This window comes from Molossus molossus, unplaced genomic scaffold (assembly GCF_014108415.1).
Source record: "Molossus molossus isolate mMolMol1 unplaced genomic scaffold, mMolMol1.p scaffold_m16_p_1, whole genome shotgun sequence".
Lineage (NCBI taxonomy): Eukaryota > Metazoa > Chordata > Mammalia > Chiroptera > Molossidae > Molossus > Molossus molossus.
The window spans coordinates 131,178,327-131,199,205 of record NW_023425344.1 but is presented as its reverse complement, the minus strand read 5'-3'; the positions used below and the strand labels follow the sequence as shown (position 1 = coordinate 131,199,205).

Sequence of the window (20,879 nt, the reverse complement as noted above, 5' to 3'; positions counted from 1 at the left end):
ATTGTATGTCCTGTTTGAAGAGGTGACTATTTAGTTCCTCTGCCCATTTTTTAATTGGGTTCTTTGTCTTCCTTTTGGTGAGTTGTATGAGCACTCTCTATATATTGGAAATTAACCCCTTATCTGATATGTCATTGGCAATGATGCTCTCCCATACAGTGGGCTGCCTTTCCATTTCGGTGGTTGTATCTTTTGCTGTGCAGAAGCTTTTGAGTTTGATGTAGTCCCATGTGTTCATTTTCTTTTTTGTTTCTGCTGCCTTAGGTGATGTATCAGTGAAAATTCTGCTGCGAATGATGTCTGAAATTTTGTTGCCTACAGTGTCTTCTAGGATTATTATGGATTCATGAGTCACATGTAAGTCTTTTATCCATTTTGAGTTTATTCTTGTGTATGGTGTAAGCTGATGATTTAGTTTCATTTTTTTTTTTTTTTTGCATGTAGCTGTCCATTTTTCCCAACACCATTTATTAAAGAGGCTGTCTTTACTCCACTGTATGCTCTTGCCACTTTTGTCAAATATTAATTGAGCATATTACCTTGGGTCCTTTTCTGGGTTTTCTGTTCTGTTCCACTGGTCTATATGCCTGTTCTTGTGCCAGTACCAGGCTGTTTTGATTACAGTGTTTTTGTAGTATAACCTGAAATCTGGTCCCTCCAACTTTGTTCTTCTTTTTCAAGATTGCTGTGGCTATTTGAGGTCTTTTTTGGTTCCATATGTACTTTTGAAATATTTGTTCTAGTTCTGTGAAGTATGTAATTGGTATTTTGATGGGGATTGCATTGAATGTATAGATTGCTTTGGGTAGGATGGACATTTTAATGATGTTAATTCTTCCAATCCATGAACAAGGTATATGCTTCCACTGTTTTATATCTTCCTCTATTTATTTTTTCAATGACCTGTAGTTTTCTGTGAATAAGTCCTTTATTTCTTTGGTTAAGTTTACTCCTAGGTACCTTAATTTTTTTGCTGCAATGGTAAACGGGATTGTTTTTTTTTTACTTTCTCTTTCTGTGAGTTCATCATTGGTGTATAAGAATGCTATTGATTTCTTGACGTTAATTTTGTATCCTGTTACTTTGCCAAATTCACTTATTAACTCTAGTAAATTTTTGATGGAGTCTTTGGGGTTTTCCATGTGTAGTATCATGTCATCTGCGAATAATGACAGTTTCACTTTCTACTTTTCGATTTGGATCCCTTTTATTTTTTCTTCCCGTCTGATTGCTGTGGCTAAGACTTCCAGAACTATGTTAAATAAGAGTGCCAAAAGTGGGCATCCTTGTCTTGTTCTTGTTCATAAGGGAAATGCTTTTAATTTTTGCTCATTGAGTATATTGTTGGCTGTAGGTCTTTCATATATGACCTTTATTATGTCAAGATATAATCCCTTTTTTCACAGATTGCTGAATGTGTTTATCAAAAATGGGTGCTGGATTTTGTTGATTGCTTTTCAGCATCTATTGATATGATCATGTGGTATTTATTCTTCATTTTATTTATGTAGTGTATCACATTTATTGATTTGGAAATATCGTACCAGCCTTGCATCCCTGGGATGAATCCCACTTGGTCATAGTGAATAATTTTTTTTGATATATTGCTGAATTCAATTTGCTAGTATCTTGTTCAGGATTTTGGCATCTATGTTCATCAGGGATATTGGTCTATAGTTCTCTTTCTTTGTAGTGTCTTTTTCTGATTTTGAAATTAGAATTATGCTGGCCTCATAAAATGAGTTTGGAAGTCTTCCTTCTTGAATTTTTTTAAGTAGTCTGAGGCAAATCGGTATTAGTTCTTTGAATGTTCGGTAAAATTCCTCGTGACGCCGACTGGGCCTGGGCTTTTGTTTGCTGGGAGATTCTTGATTACATCTTTAATTTCCTTAGTTGTTATTGGTCTGTTCAAGTTTTCAATCTCTTCCCGTCCAGTTTTGGGAGACTATGTGTTTCTAGAAATTTGTCCATTTTGCTTAGGTTGTCGAATTTGTTGCCGTATAATTGTTCATAATATCTGTTAACAATCCTTTGTATTTTTGTGTTGTCAGTTATTACTTCTCTTTGATTTCTGATTTTGTGTATTTGAGTTCTCTCTCTTTGTTTCTTGGTAAGTCTACCTAAGGGTCCATCAATCTTGTTTATCTTTTCAAAGAACCAGCTCTTTCTTTCATTGATCCTTTGAATTGTTTTTTGGTGTCCATGTCATTTATTTCTGCTCTGATCTTTACTATTTTTTTCCTTCTACTTGCTCTGGGGTTTTCTTTTTGTTTGCTTTCTAGTTCTTTAAGTTGTAAGGTTAGATAGTCTATTAGAAATTTTTCTTGCTTCTTGAGGTAGGCTTGTAGTGCTATGAACTTCCCTCTCAGAACTGCTTTTGCTGCATCCCATAGATTTTGTGTTGTTGTGTGTTCATTTTCATTGGTTTCCAGGAAGTTTTTTATTTCTTCCTTGGTCTCCATGGTAACCCATTCATTGTTCAATAACATGCTATTTAGCCTTCATGTTTTCAAATGTCTTTGCATTTTCTTGTTACAATTGATTTCTAGTTGCATGCCATGGTGATCTGAGAAGATGCTTGATATGATATGATTTCAATCTTCTTGAACTTGTAGAGACTTAGTTGGTGCCCTAACATGTGGTCTGTCTTTGAGAATGTCCCATGTGCACTTGAGTAGAATGTGAATTCTGTAGTTTTGGGGTGTAATTCTCTGTAGATATCTATTAAATCCATTTGATCTAGTGCTTCGTTTAGAATCTGTGTTTCCTTGTTAATTTTTTGTCTACAAGATCTATACAGGGATGTCAGCAGGGTATTGAAGTACCCTGCTATGATTGTATTGCTATTGATTTCTCCTTTGAAGTCCTCCAGAAGATTTTTAATATATGTTGGTGCTCCTACATTGGGTGCATATATGTTTACCAAGGTTATATCTTCCTGTTGGATAGATCCTCTCAATATTATGTAGTGGCCTTCTTTGTCTCTAGTTATGGCCTTCATTTTTAAATCTATTGTATCAGATATGAGTATTGCTACCCCAGCTTTCTTTTTCTTTCCATTTGCTTGAAAGATTTTTTTTCCATCCCTTCACTTTTAACCTATGTGAGTCTTTTGTTGTGAGGTGGGTTTCTTGTAAATAACACATATGTGAGTCATGATTTCTTATCCAGTCAGCTACTCTGTGTCTTTTTACCAGAGCATTTAAACCATTCACATTTAAGGTGATAATAGATATATACTTATTTATTACCATTTTTGTTTATTGTGGTTCCATTTTCCTTCCTATTTCTTCTACTAATTACAGCAGTCCTTTTAGTATATCTTGCAGTGCCAGTTTGGTGTTAATATATTCCCTTAGCCTTTTTTTTTTTTTTTTTTTTTGTCTGGAAAGCTCTTTATTTGACCTTCTATTTTGAGTGATACCCTTGCTGGGTAGAGTAGTCTTGGATTCAGATCCTTGTTTTTCATTACCTTGATTACTTCATGCCACTCCCTTCTGGCCTGTAGTGTTTCTGTTGAGAAGTCAGCTGAGAGCCTTATGGGGTTTCCTTTGTAGGTAAACTGTTGCTTCTCTCTTGGTGCTTTTAGGATATCTCTTTGTCTTTAATTTTTGGCAATTTGATTACTATGTGTTTTGGTGTGGGTCTGTGTGGGTTCTTCTTACTTGGGGATCTCTGCACTTCTTGAACTTGAATGACGTCTTCCTTCACCAAGTTAGGAAAGTTTTCTGTCACTGTTTCTTCAAATATATTCTCTAACCCTTGCCCATTTCCTTCCTTTTCCAGGACTCCTATGATGCAAATGTTATTAAGTTTCCAGTTGTCCCAGTTTTCCTTCTTTCTTTGTTTTTTGTTTTGTTTTGTTTTTTTAAAATCTTTATTGTTGAATGTATTACAGATGTTCCTCATTTTTCCCCCATTGACCCCCTCCTCCCCACTCCCGCACCCCTCCTGCCTTTTCCCACACTATTGTCTGTGTCCATTGGTTATGCATATAAGTTCTTTGGTTTATTTCTTCTCACCCTCAATTCCTTTCCCTTTGAGGTTTCTCAGTCTAGCAATGAATTTGTGCTTCTTAATCCCTTCACCTTTTTCACCCATTCCCCTACCCCCCTCCCATCTGGCAACCAACAAAATGTTCTCTGTATCTATGAGAATGTTTTTGTTCTGCCTGTTCATTTTGTCTGTAGATTCCATTGTTGTTAGATATGTATGCATTGCCATTTTGTTTGCTCATATATTTTATCTTTTTCTTCAAAAAGACCCTTCATCATTTCATACAATAACAGTTTGGTGGTGGTGAACTCCTTTAACTTTTTCTTGTCTGGGAAACTCTTTATATGGCCATCGATTCTAAAGGACAGCTTTGCAGGATAAAGTAATCGTGGTTGTAGGTTCTTGATTTTCATCACTCTGTATATTTCTTGTCACTCCCTTCTGGCCTGCAAAGTTTCTTTTGAGAAATCAGCTGACAGTCTAATGGGAACTCCCTTGTAGGTAACTAGCTGCCTTTCTCTTGCTGCTTTTAAGATTCTCTCTTTGTCTTGAACCTTTTGCATTTTGATGATGATGTGCCCTGGTGTGGGCCTCTTGGGGTTCATCTTGTTTGGGACTCTTTGTGTTTCCTGGATTTGTATGTCTGTTTCCTTCACCAAGTTAGGGAAGATTTCTGCCATTATTGTTTCAAACAGGTTTTCAATTTCTTGTTCTCTCTCTTCTCCTTCTGGCACCCCCACGATGTGAATGTTGGCACGCTTGAAGTTGTCCCAGAGGCTCCTTACACTGTCCTCATTTTTTTTTTAATTGTTTTTTTTCTTTTTGCTGTTCTGATTGGGCATTTTTTTGCTTCCTTATATTCTAAATCGATGGTTTGCTTCTTGGATTTATGTACTCTACTATTGAATCTGTGTAAATTACTCTTTATTTCAGTTAATACCTCCTTCATTTCTGACTGTGCATCCATCATTTCTGACTGGTCCTTTTTTATGCTCTTGAGGCCCTCACTAAGTTCACTGAGGTTCTCACTAAGTTCATTGAGCATCCTTATAAGCAGTATTTTGAACTCAGCATCTGTTAGATTGCTTATCTCCATTTTGCTTAGTTCTTCTCCTGGGGTTTTGTTCTGTTCTTTCATTTGGGACCTGTTTCTTTGTCTTCTCATTTTGGCTGACTCCCTGTGTTTGTTTCTGTGTATTACTTAATGAGAGGTATGGGGCTAGCTGAGACCAGATGCTGCTTATTTGAAAGAATTTAGGAAAACCTGAAGCAGGATCCAAGACAGGCCAATCCTATGGTTAAGCAACTGGCAACAGCTTGGGTGGGCCTGAAAGTTGGGTGAGATGGGGCCTCAGGGAGTCACCAGGGCTGGGCTACCAGTGTGAGCCAGGTTGCTGGAGTCCCAGATATGGGGACTGTCTCCCGCCCCAGGGAAGGGCTCACCAAAGGAACAAAGGCCTCTGACAGCATATTTGTCCCAGAGAAAGCCCCCTCTCCAGCCCTGGCTCAAGTGCCAAACAGCTCAGTTCTTTCCTGTATGTCTCTGGTGCACCTCGAGCTGCCTCCCCTCCAAGCTTAGAGGGAGTAAGTCCGATAAGTCTGTGGGTGAGCCCTTTAAGAAGCTGCCTGGAGCTCCAGCTGCCTCAGCTTCCCTGAGCCTCACTTCCCACTGGTTTTGCTAGCCAGATGTTATGGGGACTTCTCTTCCTTGCACTGGAATCCTGAGCGGGGCACCTGGTGTGGGACTCAGGGAGGACCTTCCCAGCCGAGGTGTCCTCCTGATTTTTATCCGCCACACGTGGGTGTGGGACCCGCCTGTTGCGCCTCTGCCCCTCCTACCAGTCTCAATGAGGCTGCTTCTTTAATTTCATAGTTGTAGGACTTCCATTCAGCTTTATTTCAGATGGTTTTGAATGATGGTTGTTCTGTAGTTTAGTTGTAACTTTGATGTGGTTGTGGGAGGACGCTATACTGTGTTTACCTATGCCGCCATCTTGACCTTCCTGTTGTCCCACAGTTTTCTTAAACTATCTTCCTATTTTCTAATTTTTTTTTTCTTTTGGTTTTCTGATTGGTTGATTATTTCTACCTTGTCTTCTAATTCACTGATCCGGTCCTCAGCTTCCTCCACTCTGTTGGTTAGTTCTTCCAATGTGTTCTTAATTTCATTTCCACTTGGTTGGTTTTCAATGTTTCTATGTCTTTACTCATGGTGCTGAATTCCTTACTCATGCTGTTGAGCTTCCTTAAGATCATGGCTCTGAACTCTATCTCTGATAATTTGCTTAGCTGCATTTCATTTATCTCATCTTCAATAGTGTTCTCTTGTTCTTTAATTTGGGATTTGTTTCTTTGTTTTACCATTTTGGCTATCTCAGTGGGTTTTAGACCCTACCTAATTTTCCCTGTGGGTGTTGGTGTTCTGCTGTTTTGGGCTACTGGGTTTGGATGAGCCTGGATGGGCCCACGTTAAACACCACTGTCAAGTCTTACTTTCCTGGGTAGACTTGCAAGCCCAGGAAAGGTTCTGGTATCCTCTAGCTTTTTCCTGGAGGCTAGTAGTCCCAGTTACTCAGTGCCTTGGAATGTAATCCTGGTGTTCTGCATAGATGCTGGTTGTTAATGAGCCTCAACTTGCAGTTTTTTGCCTCACCTGGGAAAGGCTGACTCTTGGAGATGGGGGACTGATGCTTTTTCCTACAGCTCTGGCAAGGAGCACACTGGCCACTGTCCTTTGTGGCCACAACTCAGCAAAATCTCTGAGTGCCGTCCAAATCCCGGGTGTCCCCACAGAGTTCCATCCCAGTCTGCCCTCCCTCTGACATAGCCCCCAGGTGAGTGGCTGTGGCTATTTTAGTGCTCTGTCCTGGCTCTCTGCACTGTGGAGCGGGTTTGGTCTTTATTCCCCAAGGGCACTGCTCACAGCTAAGACTGCTGCTGTCTGTGGGCTTTCAGCCCGCCACCCTCTTGCACCTCTGCAGATGCTACCAGTATTCCTGGTTATATGGTCCTGTCCTGCTGCTTTTCTGTTGCTTTTTTTGAAGGATTTGTCTTTATTTGTAAATTCTGTTTGGTCCTGGGAGATTATCTGTGTAGCTTCTGTTCACTCAGCCTCTATTTTCCACATCCTCTATGCCTATCTTGTGCACAGCTGGGTCGCATAGGCCTTCCTGGTGCCCCAGCACCCTGCAGGTTCTGCTGGTAACTGGATGGCACAGTCCCTTTGGGGACCCTGCTCTATGCCTATGTTATGGGCTGCTGGGTCACACAGCCCTCTCTGGTGCTGCAGTACTCTGCAGGTCCTGGGGGTAACTAGATTGCACAGTCTCTGCTGGGTTGCACAGGCCTATCTGGTGCCCCAGCACCCTGCAGGTCCTGTGGGCAGGCAGCTGGATTGTACAAGTCTCTCTGGGGCTCTGGCTTCCCACTGCTCTTGTGAGCCTCTGGACCTCACAGGCCTCTGTGGAGCCCCAGGTCCTGCATCTGGTGGCTGGGGAGTACTGCTGCCTTTGGGGCTCAACTCCTGCTCAGCTTTTGTTGTAGTTCTTGGGGATGGGTCTCAGCTGCTGGTCTGTGCTTCTGTTGCCTGAGGATGGATGTCTGCTTCCCAGCCTCTGTTGCTGGGGGTATATCTGGACTCTGATTGGGCTGCCATTATGGGGGATGGTACTGGGCTCTGGGCTTTCTGCAGCTTTGGAGACTGGCACCGTGGGAGTTCTGCTACTGTGCACTGGTCTGTGTTGACACAGAGTGTCCACTGGTCCCGCGGTACCAGGTGTGCTGGTGGCTCAGGTTGCTGGGCCCTAGCTGCTCCCACTGCCTCCTCCCAGGGAAGACCCGGGATCTTCCAAAATGGTGGGGCCTACCTGTGGTGCAGGGAGAAGCCCCCTGAAGGGCTGCTTACCGAGGTAGCCGGCTGCTCTGTTCACAGCACAGGAACCTTCTGATCAGTGGCTCTGCACTGCTTGGGTTTAGTCATTTACCTTCATGTCACTCACACTCTCTCACACACTCGCTCACCCTCTCACATACTCACCCTCCCTCCAGTCCTGCCAGCCACCATCTTCTCTCTTTCTCTGAATTGAAAGTATTTTATTCTCATACTACTTTGAGAATAAAGGTAACTTCTAGGGGAGTTTCTTTGTGATTTTATTTTGAGTTCTAATAAACAATATCTTTATTACAATTTTGGCCTTGGGATGTCATTTAATATGAAGGTCTGTTCAGATACCCAGAGTCAAGATTTTAGTTTCTGGTAAGAAACAGGAACTCTGCTTCCCCCTACTAAGTTGACATCACTCATGCCAGCCTTTTAACACTCTCTGAGGGGAACTTCCAGGGGCTTAATAAAGGCATCAGTGTGATGATGTACTATACTCTTATGGAAATCAAGGTGAATTTATTCAGAGACATTTTGCAGTATATAGGGAATTAGATGGTACAAGTAATTTAAGATAACAAAGGTCCTCATTTTGTCCCAGAATTGGCTTCCACTGCTGATTCAGTTTTGGAATGGGTACATGTTGGTCAAGGAAAAGAGACAGAGGGCATTTGAATGTCACCCAGTAGCGAGGTCCCTCTGAAGTTAACAGAAGTTCTGTCTGTAGAGATGCTGCTGCACCACATTATGGTGTTAATGGTACTGTTTTCTTTGGGCGCTGCCCAAATTAATGCAAAATTCTAGTAACTACAGCTATCTGCGGTCCTCCTGAGGACACTCACCTCTGGCTTCCAAATCAAGTTGTTCAGGACGCCTGTGGCAGGTTTGTTTCCTCTCTTGCATATAAGGAGCTTCTCAGGAAAAAGTGATTCCTGGGCATAGAAGCAAAGTGACGGTTAATCTTCTGGGAAGATCCTGCTTATCTATGAAAGTCATCCTCAGGGTATGGCCAAGCCAGGGCCAGGGGCTGTCAAAGCAGAGGAAACCAGGAGGGTACCAGGCCTGGGAGAGGCAGGCAGAAGTATGTGGTTCAGTGTTATCTAAGGTGTGAACTGGAAGGTGTTAGGCAGACTGAAGTGGAGCAGCAGCCAGTTTTCAAAGACCAGGCCAGCAGTAGATCAGGGATCAGGGGATTCCCTAGAGGGAGGCCCGTCAGTGAACTTGAGACTTAACATCTTACTTGTCATTCCTTTGTTATGTATTCGACTCAGGAGTAGGAAAAACTGCCTTTTCCAAGGGTCCCTAATAAGATCTTCTACAGACCTTGCCATATGTCCTCTCCTCTTGGGGTCAGGTTCTTGCTCAGGGAAGCAGTGATCAGCGTGGCTTTTAGAATTGAGAAATACCAATCAAAAGAATATATGCACTTCTATGTCCATAGCAGCACTATTTACAATAGCTAAGATCTGGAAACAGCCCAAGTACTCATCAGTAGATGAATGGATAAAAAGCTATAGTACATTTACACAATGGAGTACTATGCAGCTGTAAGAAAGAAAGATCTCTTACCCTTTGAGAGGACATGGAAGGAACTAGAGAGTATTATGCTAAGTGAAATAAGACAGTCAGAGAAAGACAAATACCACATGATCTCACTTATTTGTGGAATCTAATGAACAAAATAAATTGACCCAAAAAATAAGTCCAGAGGCATGGAGGCATGGAACAGACTGACAAATCTCAGAGGTAAGGGTGGAGGTTGGGCCAGGAAGAGATTAACCAAAGAATTTACATACATATATGCATAGCCCACGGACACAGACAATAGTGTGGTGAAGGCCTGGGACAGAGGGTGTAGGGACTGGGTGAAGAGGGACAAAGGGTTGAAAATGGAGGACATTTGTAATGTTGTCAAGAGTAAAAATATATCTTTAAAAAACTTTAGATGGTTAGTTTTATTAAAGCTCTTAGGTCTTAATAATAATTAAAAAATGTTAATTTGAAAGAAGAATTAAATGGCAGAAGTCTTATTAACAAATGACCTGTTTATGGAATCTACATATTTTCTTTTATTCTATTTGTGTTATGATTTATTTATTTATTTATTTATTTATTTATTTATTTATTTATTTATTATTTTTGTTACAGATGTTTCTCCCTTTTCTCCCATTGACACCCTCCTCCCCATCCCCCCACCCCGTCCCCAGCTTTGTTGTCTATGTCCATCTGTTATGCATACATGCATATAAGTTCTGTGGTTTATCTCTTCCCTCCTCCACACCCCCTCTTCTGAGGATTTCAGTTTGTACCCTATTTCTATGACTCTGGGCTATTTTGTTTATCAGCTTGTTTAGATCATTATATTCCAGAAATAAGTGAGATCATGTGATATTTGTCTTCCTCTGCTTGGCTAGTTTTGCTTAGCATAATACTCTCCAGGTCCCTCCATGTTGTTTCAAAGGATAAGAGGTCTTTCTTTCTTATAGATACACAGTATTCCATTGTGTAAATGTACCACAGCTTTTTTATCCATTCACCTACTGATAAACACTTGGGCTGTTTCCAGATCTTAGCTATTGTAAATAGTGCTGCTATGAACATGGGGGTACATATATTCTTTCTGATTGGTGTTTCAGGCATCTTAGGGTATATTCCTAGAAGTGGGATCCCTGGGTCAAATGGCAGTTCAATTTTTAATTTTTTGAGATAACATGATAGTATTTTTTATAGTGGCTACACCAGTCTGCATTCCCACCAGCAGTGTACTAGAGTCCCCTTTTCTCCACACCCTCGCCAACACTTGTTTGATGATTTGTTGATGGCGGCCATTCTGACAGGTGTGAGGTGATACCTTGTTGTTGTTTTAATTTTCATCTCTCTTATAATTACTGACATTGAGCATTTTTTTCATATGTCTCTTGGCCACTTGTTGTCCTGTTTGGAGAGGTGTCTCTGTAGTTCCTCTGACCATTTTTTAATTGGGTTCTTTGTCTTCCTTTTGTTGAGTTGTGTGAGTACTCTATGTCCTGTGAAAATTAACCCTTTATCTGATGTATCATTGGCAATTATGCTCTCCTATATAGTGGGTTCCCTTTCCATTCTGATGGTTGTTTCTTTTGCTGTGCAGAAGCTTTTGAGTTTGATGTAGTCCATGTATTCATTTTTTTCCTTTGTTTCTGTTGCCTTAGGTATTGTATCAGTGAAAATTCTGCTGCATATGATGTCTGAAATTTTGCTGCTTGCATTTTCTTCTAGAATTTTTATGAATTCATGAGTCACACTTAAGTTTTTATCCATTTTGAGTTTATTCTTGTGTGTGGTGTAAGTTGGTGGTCTAGCTTTATTTTTTTGCATGTAGCTGTCCAATATTCCCGACACCATTTATTAAAGAGGCTGTCTTGACTCCACTGTATGCCTTTGCCATGTTTGTCAAATATTAATTGAGCATATTGTCTTTGGTCAATTTATGGGTTCTCTGTTCTATTTCATTGATCTACGTGCCTGTTCTTGTTATAGTACTAGGCTGTTTTGATTACAGTGACTCCTAGTATAACCTGATATCTAGTATTGTGATCCCTCCTACTTTGTTCTTTTTTTCCCCAGATTGCTGTGGCAATTTAGGGCCTTTTTTTGGTTCCATATAATATTTTGGAGTATTTGTTCTAGTTCTGTGAAGTATGTCATTGGTATTTTGATGGGAGTTGCATTAAATCTATAGATAGCTTTGGATAGTATGTGCATTTTAATGATGTTAATTCTTCCAAAACATGAACATGCTATATGCTTCCATTTTTTTTTTTATATCTTCCTCTATTTCTTTTTTAATGACCTATAGTTTTCTGTGAAGAGATCCTTTACTTCTTTGGTTAAGTTTATTCCTAGGTATCTTAATTTTTTTGCTGTGATGGTAAATGGGATTGTTGTTTTAGTTTCTCTTTCTGTGAGTTCATTGTTGATGTATAAGAATACCATCAATTTCTTGATGTTAATTTTGTATCCTGCTACTTTCCCAAATTCACTTATTAAGCCTAGTAGATTTTTGATGGAGTCTTTAGGGTTTTTTATGTATAATTACATGTCATCTGCAAATAATGACAGTTTCACTTTCTCCTTTCCTATTGGATCCTTTTTATTTTTCCTTCATGCCTAATTGCTGTGGCTAAGACTTCCAGTATTATGTTAAATAAGAGTGGCAAAAGTGGACACCCCTGTCTTGTTCTTGTTCTTAAGGGAAATGCTTTTAGTTTTTGCCCATTGAGTATGATGTTGGCTGTAGTTTTTTCATATATGTCTTTTATTATGTTGAGATATGATCCCTGTATTCCCAGATTGCTGAGCATTTTTATCAGAAATGGGTGCTGGATTTTGTCAAAGGTTTTTTCAGCATCTATTAATATGATCATAGGGTTTTTATCTTTTATTTTGTTTATGTGGTGCATCACATTTATTGATGTGCAAATATTGTACCATCCTTGCATTCCTGGGATGAATTCCACTTGGTCCTGTTGAATAATTTCTTTTGGTGTATTACTGGATCTGATTTGCTAGTATTTTGTTAAGGATTTTGGCATCTATGTTCATCAGGGATATTGGCCTGTAGTTTTCTTTCTTTGTAGTGTCTTTATCTGGTTTTGGAATTAGGATTATGCTGGCCTAATAAAATGAGTTTGGAAATCTCTCGTCTTCTTGAATTCTTTGGAATAATTTGAGGAGAATGGGTGTTAGATCTTCTTTGAATGTTTGGTAAAACTCCCTCATGAAGCCATCTGGGCCTGGGCTTTTGTTTCTTAAGTACATCTTCAATTTCCTTTGTTGTTATTGGTCTGTTCAAGTTTTCTTTCTCTTGCTGGTTCAGTTTTGGGAGACTGTGTGTTTCTAGAAATTTGTCAATTTTGCCTAGATTGTCCAATTTGTTGGCATGTAATTGTTCATAGTATGTTTTGATGATCCTTTGTATTTCTGTGGTGTCAGTTGTTACTTCTCCTCTTTCATTTCTGATTTTGTTTATTTGGGTACTCTTGTTATTTCGTGGAGAGTCTGGCTAAAGGTCCATCGATCTTGTTTATCCTTCCAAAGAACCAGCTTTTTGTTTCATTGATCTTTTAAACTGCCTTTTTTAGTCTCTATGTTTATTTCTGCTCTGGCCTTTACTATTTCTTTCCTTCTACTTACTCTGGGTTTTTCTTTTTGTTTTCTTTCTAGGTTTTTTTTTTTTTTTTGGTACGTGCCCCTAGCAGGAACTGAACCTGGGACTCTCTGGTCTGCAGGCTGTCTCTCCTACCACTGAGCCAAACCGTCCAGGGCTTCTTTCTAGTTCTTTAAGTTGTAGGGTTAGAGAGTCGATTACGAATTTTTTTTCTTTCTTTAGGTAGGCCTGTAGTGCTATGAACTTCCCTTGCAGGACTGTTTTTGCTGTGTTCTATAAATTTTGTGTTGTTATGTGTTCATATTCATTGGTTTCCAGGAAGTTTTAATTTCTTCCTTGATCTCATTAGTAACCCAGTCGTTAATAACATACTGTTTAACCTCCAAGTGTTTGAATTTTTTTTTGTAAATGTGTTCCAGTTTCATGCCATTGTGATTCGAGAAGATGCTTGATATGATTTCAATCTTTTTGAATTTGTAGAGACTTACTTTGTGTCCTAAAATGTGCTCTGTCTTTGAGAATGTCTTGTGTGCACTTGAGAAGAATGTATATTCTGCAGCTTTGGGATGAAATGTTCTGTAAATATCAATTACGTCCAACTGATCTAGGTCATCATTTAAAAACTCTATGTCCTTGCTAAGTTTTTGTGTGGAAGATCTATCCAGTGGTGTCAGTAGGGTGTTAAAATCACCCACTATGATTGTATTGCTATTGATCTCTCCCTTGAAGTCCTGCAGAAGTTTTTAAATATATTTTGGTGCTCCCATGTTTGGTGTGTATATGTTTACCAGGGTTATATCCTCTTGTTGGATTGATCCTTTTATTATCATGTAGTAACCTTCTTTGTCTCTTATTATGGTCCTTGTTTTGAAGTGTATCTTGTCAGATATAAGTATTGCTACACCAGCTTTTTTTTCATTTCCATTTGTTTGGAAAATTTTTTCCATCCTTCACTTTTATTCTGTGTGAGTCTTTTGTTGTGAGGTGGGTCTCTTGTAAACAGCATATATGTGTCATGTTTTCTTATCCAGTCAGCTATACTATGTCTTTTGATTGGAGCATCTAAGCCATTTACATTTGAGGTTATTTTTGATAGTTATTAGTTGACATTTTTATTTCATGCCTGTGTTCCTCTTTCTCTCTTTGTTTTTTCTTCTTCTTCTGCTTCCAACATTCCCTTCAGCATTTCTTGCAGTGCTGATTTTGTGGTGGTAATTTCCTTTAGCTTATTATTTTTTTTTTTATGTGCTGTGAAGCTCTTTATTTCTCCTTCAATGTTGAATGATAGTTTTTCTGGATAGAGTAGTCTTGAATTCAGTCCCTTGCCTTGATTACTTTGTACACTTCATGCCACTCCCTTCTGGCCTGCAGTGTTTTTATTGAGAAATCAGTTGTCAGTCTAAGGAGATCTCCCTTGTAGTAACTTTCTGTCTCTCTCTTGCTTCCTTTAAGATTCTTTCTTTGTCTTTAACATTTACCATTTTTATTATGATGTGTCAGCTGTGGGTCTTTTGGGGTTCATCTTGCTTGGGACTCTCTGTGTTTCCTGGACTTGTATGACTTTTTCCTTCACCAGTTTAGGAAAGTTTTCTGTCATTATTTTTTCAAACAGGTTCTCTATTCCTTTCTCTGATTCTTCTTTTTCTGGTACCACTACAATGCGAATGTTGTTATGTTTTGTATTGTCCCACAGCTTTCTTAAACTCTCCTCCTGCTTTTTAATATTTTTACCCATTTGCTGCTCTATTTGGGTGTTTTTTTCTACCTTGTTTTCTAAATTGCTGATTTGGTCTTTAGCTTCTTCTAATCTACTATTGAACCCTTCTATGGTATCTTTCATAACAGTTATGCCATTCTCTATTTCCTCTTGATTTTTATGCATAGCTTCTACCTCATTTTTTAAGCTGAAGTAGTTCCCAGTGAGTTCTTCATAATTCTTATTAAGTTGCTTGTAGTTCTCACCAAATTGTTTGAGCACCTTTATAATCGTTGCTTTGAATTCTTTATCTGACAAGTTGCTTTCTTCTAGTTCCTGTAGATCCTTTTCTTGTAGTTCCTCTCCTTTTTCTTCATTTGGGTGTTGTTTCTTTGTCTTACCATTTTAGCAATCTGATAGTTCTAAGCTGGGTGAGGGATGTTGGAGTGTGTAGGCAGGTCGGTGTGTATCAACTAAAGCTGATGTGCCTTCCAGCCGGTTTCAGTGTATGGCTCCTCTTGCGTGTCCTGGAGGATTGACACCTGGTGGCTGGTATTGGTCTGTTGTGCAGGTCTCAGTCTTGCTTGCTCCTCGAGTCTTGCTGCTGCTTTTGCTGGGGCTCTGCTCCTGATCAGCTTCTGCTGATGCTGCTGGGGATGGGTCTCAGCTGCTGATATGTGCTGCTGCTGCCTGGGGTGTGTGGGTCTGTCTGGTGCACTTCTGGGGTGCATGGGTCCCGCTGGTATGTTTCTGTAGTGAGTGGGTCCTACTGGTGCTCTGCTGGGGTTCATGGGTTCCTCTGGTATGCTTCTGGGGTGTGTGGGTCCGGCTGGTGTTCTGCTGGGGTTCGTGGGTCCCATTGGTATACTTCTGGGGTTTGTGGGTCCCGTTGGTACACTGCTGGGGTTCGTGAGTTCCACTGGTCCCCTGCTGCAGTTTGTAGGTCCCCGTGGTATGCTGCTGGGTTTTGCGGGTCCCTCTGGTATGCTGCCGGGTTTTGTGGGTCCCTCTGGTACCCTGCTGGGGTGCATAGGTCCCAGTGGTGTACTGTTGGGGTACCCTGCTGCCTGGTGGGGCTTAGCTCCTGATCACTCACTGCGGGGGGTGAGTGTTAACTCCCGGTTTGCACTGCGACTGCTGCCGCTGTTGCCAGGAGGTGCTCTCAGGTCCCAATCCTTTATTGCTGTTGGGGGCTGAGAATGCTCGTACCTGGGGCTTTGCTATTGCTGGGGGGAGGAGCTCCACTCCATCTCCGTTGGTGCAGTTGTCAGGGGCAGATCTCAGCTGCCCTAGCCCTGCTGCTTGGGCTGGGGCACCGCTCCTCATCAGCCTTTGCTGATGCTGCTGGGGATGGATTTCAGCTGCCAATCTGAATTGCTAATGCCTTTGGGGATGGGACTCTGCTCCTACTCAGTCACTGTTGCTGTAGTGGGAGGTGGCAGGCTCCCAAGCTGGTGCTAGTGCCGCTATGAGCCTGGGTGGGCCACCACTGCTGCTGTTGGAGGTGGGGCTCTGGCTCCCAGCCGGTTTTGGCTATTGCAGCAGGCACCTAGATAGCGCTGCTACAGTGTGCTGACCATGTTGACACAGCTGAGTCCACTGAACTGACAGTACAAGGTGCTCCGGTGAACTCAGGTCACTTGACCCTAGCTGCTCCCTGTTTCCTCCTCCCAAGGAAGACCTGGGATCTTCCAAAATGGTGGGGCCTTCCGGCCACACAGGGGAGAGTTTGCTGATGTGCTGCTTACTAGCCGGCTGCTTTCCGTCCTCAGCACAGGAACCTTCTGCCCTGTGTCTCTGCACTGTTCAAGATTGGTCATCCGTACTCACATTCACTCACACTCTCACACGCTCACCCTTGCTCTGGTCCTGTCTGTCGCCATCTTGGAATCTACATTTTTAAATATGCAATTATCTACAGATAAAATGAGAACACTGGAAATAATACAAAGTAAATGTCAATCATATGAACCCCTCCTTCATTTCCCCCCCTTTCACTTAGTACCTTTTCCAAGAGTTGTTGCATATAAATGCTAAAATGTTATAAAAGAAATAAAAAGTCTAATTTTTTTAAAAACATCCTTGACAGCTCTGAAAGTCCTAGCAAGGCTCTACTCAGCTCGGGGGTCACAGGCCTGTTAAGAAACTGTCGAGAAAGTGGACACTTCCCTCTCCCTTTCAGGGAGCTAATCTCAGGACAGGACAGCCTGGAGAGGACAGGTAATGGCAGGTAATTCAAGCCTGTCAGGAAGATGCTCCAAGGAGGTTTTAACTTTAACAATTATAATTCTCATTCTTACTATTCCTATTTGGTTCTTTTGCAAACCTTTGTTGTTATTTTTAATTTTTTCTTTCCTAATGGTTTCTACATGTTATTTTATATTCTCTTCCAGATTGTTTAATAATCTTTAGTTTTTGTTTCTTCCATGATGTGTGTGTGTGTGTGTGTGTGTGTGTGTAAATTTGTATTAGCTCTTCTTCAGTAGAGGTTATCTTCCTAGATTGTGAGGTCTCAGCCATTGTCTTGTGTAGTCATCCATTGGACATCTCCAATGTGGACCATTTTTTCTTCAACTAGAGATTCTCAATTTATTAGTGTAGTTTAAATTCAGATCCCACCCCTGAACATACATGTAATATTGGTTTTTAATTTCATTCACAGTAGACATTTTTTCCTAGTTAGAGCCCTGAGCCAGGCAGAAAGCTTACTTAATACCTATCTAGGCCATTGCATGGAGTTTTCTGGACCCCCTCTCATAAACCAGCAGCCCTTCAAGAGTTCTGGCTTTAGGATGAAACCTCTTCTAACTTCTTACCTTGAGTGGACTCTTCCATGCATGGGAATTAAAAGTCTAACTTTTAGCGTTTTGGGCTACTGTGGCTTCAGCTCAAGCTGAAAATTCTGATTCGAATTTACTCATTGATTCTGGCATATAAGAGTTTCCATTTCTTCTTTTGAAGTCAACCTCTATTACAAAATAACAAAAACACTTTTTTTTTTTTTTTTTTTTATTCCATTTCATCCAGGGTCTCTCTGTGTTTGTAGCAGGAGGAATGGCTGAGTTAACTCAGTCCACCATGTTGCCAGAAGTCAAGCCCACTTACTTGCTTCTGGAAATTGAACTTTACCTTCCATGGACCCAGTCATTGATGGGGTCTTGCTCTGAGCCAGCTGATAAACTGGAACTTCAGCACTGCTGTCTACTAACTTAGAGCATCATTCCACTTAGGACCCCAATGCTGAGCTCATCCCACAGATTAAGCTCATGTATCCATCTATGTCAACCAGTTGTGACTACTTGTCCCTTCCTCTCTGGACTCTTTTGGAGATCAGCTTACTACCCTTTGGAGAAGCAGCCACTGAGGACTCATGGGAAAAAAGGTTGGTTGGAGCGCCTTCATTCTTTCTTGTCTGTTTAGGAAGGCTGGCTGGAGAAAAGGTTTTTACCATCTAGAAACATGTAACTTGTGGGAGTCACAAATTTATTTTGGGATCTGAAAAAAAGTGTACATACTGTCCCAAGAAAAAAAATTGTAGGCATAGAAACTTTGGCATAAATTTCAGGGATTCATTAGCCCCCTACATTCCACATTAAGAACTTCTGCATTGGAGGCTGTTTATTCTTTGGTGAAGTGAAAACCCCAGTTTGCTGGCTTTATTCAAATAAACTCTAGTGGAAACTCTTGTTAAAAGGAGGCCCTATGACATAATAACAATTTTTAAAGTTTTCTCTCTTTTGATGCCATCCTGAAACATAACAATGGCACTGAGACTGATGGCACTAATGAATGACAATCTCCTATAAAATCTTTTCTTCAAAGATTTTTAATTAAATAATTACCTATTACTAGAGCATAATCTCCTCAAATACTACTTTCTTACTCACACCTATGTCATCCACAGGGCAGAAGAAACTTCATGAAACGAGGTGCAGCTGGTGTGGCATGCTAAATAAAAAGCTGGGCTCTAGATTACATTTCAAGTTGGGGATCTGCTTTGCTATAAACCATCCAGTGTCTTTGGGAAATTCTCAATCTTCCCAGCTTTCTTTTTCCTTATCTGTAAAGTGAGGAAGTTAGACAAGCTTAGAGGTTGACAAACTAAAACCCAATGGACAAATCCTGCCAATGGACAAATCTTGCCTGATTTTGTAAGTAAACTTCTGTTGGAACACAGCTACGTTCATTTCTTTCAATGTTATCTGTGATGAACTTCATGCTACAGTGAAGTAGCACGAGTTGAGCAGTTGTGACAGAGACCATATGGCCTACAAAACATATATTTACTGTCTGGCCCTTCATAGAAAAGTGTAACAGCCCTTTGCCTAGATCAGAGGTGGGGAATGTCCAGCCCACGGGCTGTTTAAGGCCCGCAAAATCATTTGGACTGGCCCTGCCAAGGCAACTACAGGTGGAACTCAAAATTAAATAAATTTAGGAGCTTTTTTCATAACAACATAAATTTATATTAAATGAATCATAGTACTAACATAAATTTTGAGGGACAAGCAAGGAACATTCATTATGGGATAGACAGGACGCATATGAGTACATGACAGGACAGACATGTATGCTTCTAGTCGGCTGCTCGAGGTCCATCTGCCTATATTGTGGTGACTCAGAGGACAGTCAGTGCAAGGCAGGCTGAGAGTGTACATGTTGGAAAGTGTTAACACAATGTGGTGAAACTACAGCGATTTGGTGATGATGAGCCCAGATATGATGATTCCTTGCTACGTTAGTGACCTTGTCTCCATGATTGACGACGATGTTATTGACTTGTTAACACAGATGATAACTCCAATCCAACCTTATCCACACATCCGTGATCAACAATCCTTGTAAACACTGAATCTCAAATGAAGATTACGGAAAGTATAGTACACAGAAAAGACCTTAAGAGTCTATGATAAGAACCTAGGATATGTTCCAAATCCAAGATGCAGGATTAGACCAGCGATCAAAGCAAAATAATCTCATTGCTGGTGACACACACACACACTGGATAGTTATTAAAAATAAAGTGGTGTGACATCCTACACATGGTGACAGAAAAGAAAAGTTGATTCAGAGTGTTGATCTTTCCAAGAGAATTGGACAAATGATTATTTTTTTAAGTCACAGGCAAACCTGTATGCCTTTTGTTTGTGGCGATGTGTTAGCAGTAGCGAAAAAAGCCAATCTGGAACATCATTACAGCTCAAACCATGCTAAACTCAATGAATTGGGAGGCCAAATGTGTTTGGATAAAATCAATGCTCTTCAGCAGAGTTTGGAATCACAACAAGCCACTTACACTTGGCCTCGTTGTTCAGATGAGTTATGTAGTGAGCAAGCTAACACAAAGAAGCTGAGGCCACGTGTAGAGGGGAGTGTGTGAGAGAGTGCATGGTGGCTGCTGTGGAGTTGTTAGCATCACAGAAGGCAAAATTGTTTCCAAGTGTTATTTAGTCTCAGATCATATTACTGACTTAGCACAAGATATTGATAAAACAATGAAGGATTCTGCAGGAGATTTCCAATTTTTCTCTCTGGCTTGTGACCAGACAATGGACATAACAAATATTACCCAAATGACCATTTTTGTTTGTGGAATAACTTCAGAGTTTGACATGGGAGACGAACTGCTGTCACTGGAAGCCATGCATGGCACTACTAGAGGTGAGGACCTGTTTGAGACACTTGTTTTATTAATGAAAAAACATGTGCTAACATTTGAAAAGTTAAGTGGCCTTATTACAGATGGAGCTCCAGCCATGGTTGGCTCCCAAAAAGGGTTCATAGCATTTGTCAAGGAAGAACTGAATTGTCTCAATCTTGATCCAAATGATTTAATTCTATGCCACTGCATCATACACCAAGAAAATCTCTGTGCACAGTAATTGCCGCTCAACAGTGTGATGTCAACAGTAGTGTCATGCATAAATTTTGTCAAAAGCGGAGGGTTTAACAGCCACCAGTTTAAGCGGTTACTGAAAGATCTTGATTCTAAGCACAGTGATCTTGTTTATCACTGTGAAGTGCGGTGGCTGAGTTGCTTGAACATGCTCATGAGGTTTTATGAACTTCGGGATGAAGTCAAGCAGTTCATGGAGATGAAGGGAAAACCTGTCAGGGAACTCAATGACAGCAAGTGGCTGTGCGATTTAGCGTTTATGGAG

General features: G+C 40.7%; 1 long non-coding RNA gene across 1 annotated transcript; it reads left to right on the top strand.

The window, feature by feature from the left end:
- Nucleotides 1–318: 318 nt before the first annotated feature.
- LOC118617693 lies at nucleotides 319–18,856 on the top strand. Its single transcript, XR_004956842.1, has 3 exons — nucleotides 319–357; nucleotides 17,746–18,100; nucleotides 18,623–18,856. It is a non-coding gene; the product is annotated as an uncharacterized LOC118617693 (long non-coding RNA).
- Nucleotides 18,857–20,879: the final 2,023 nt, after the last annotated feature.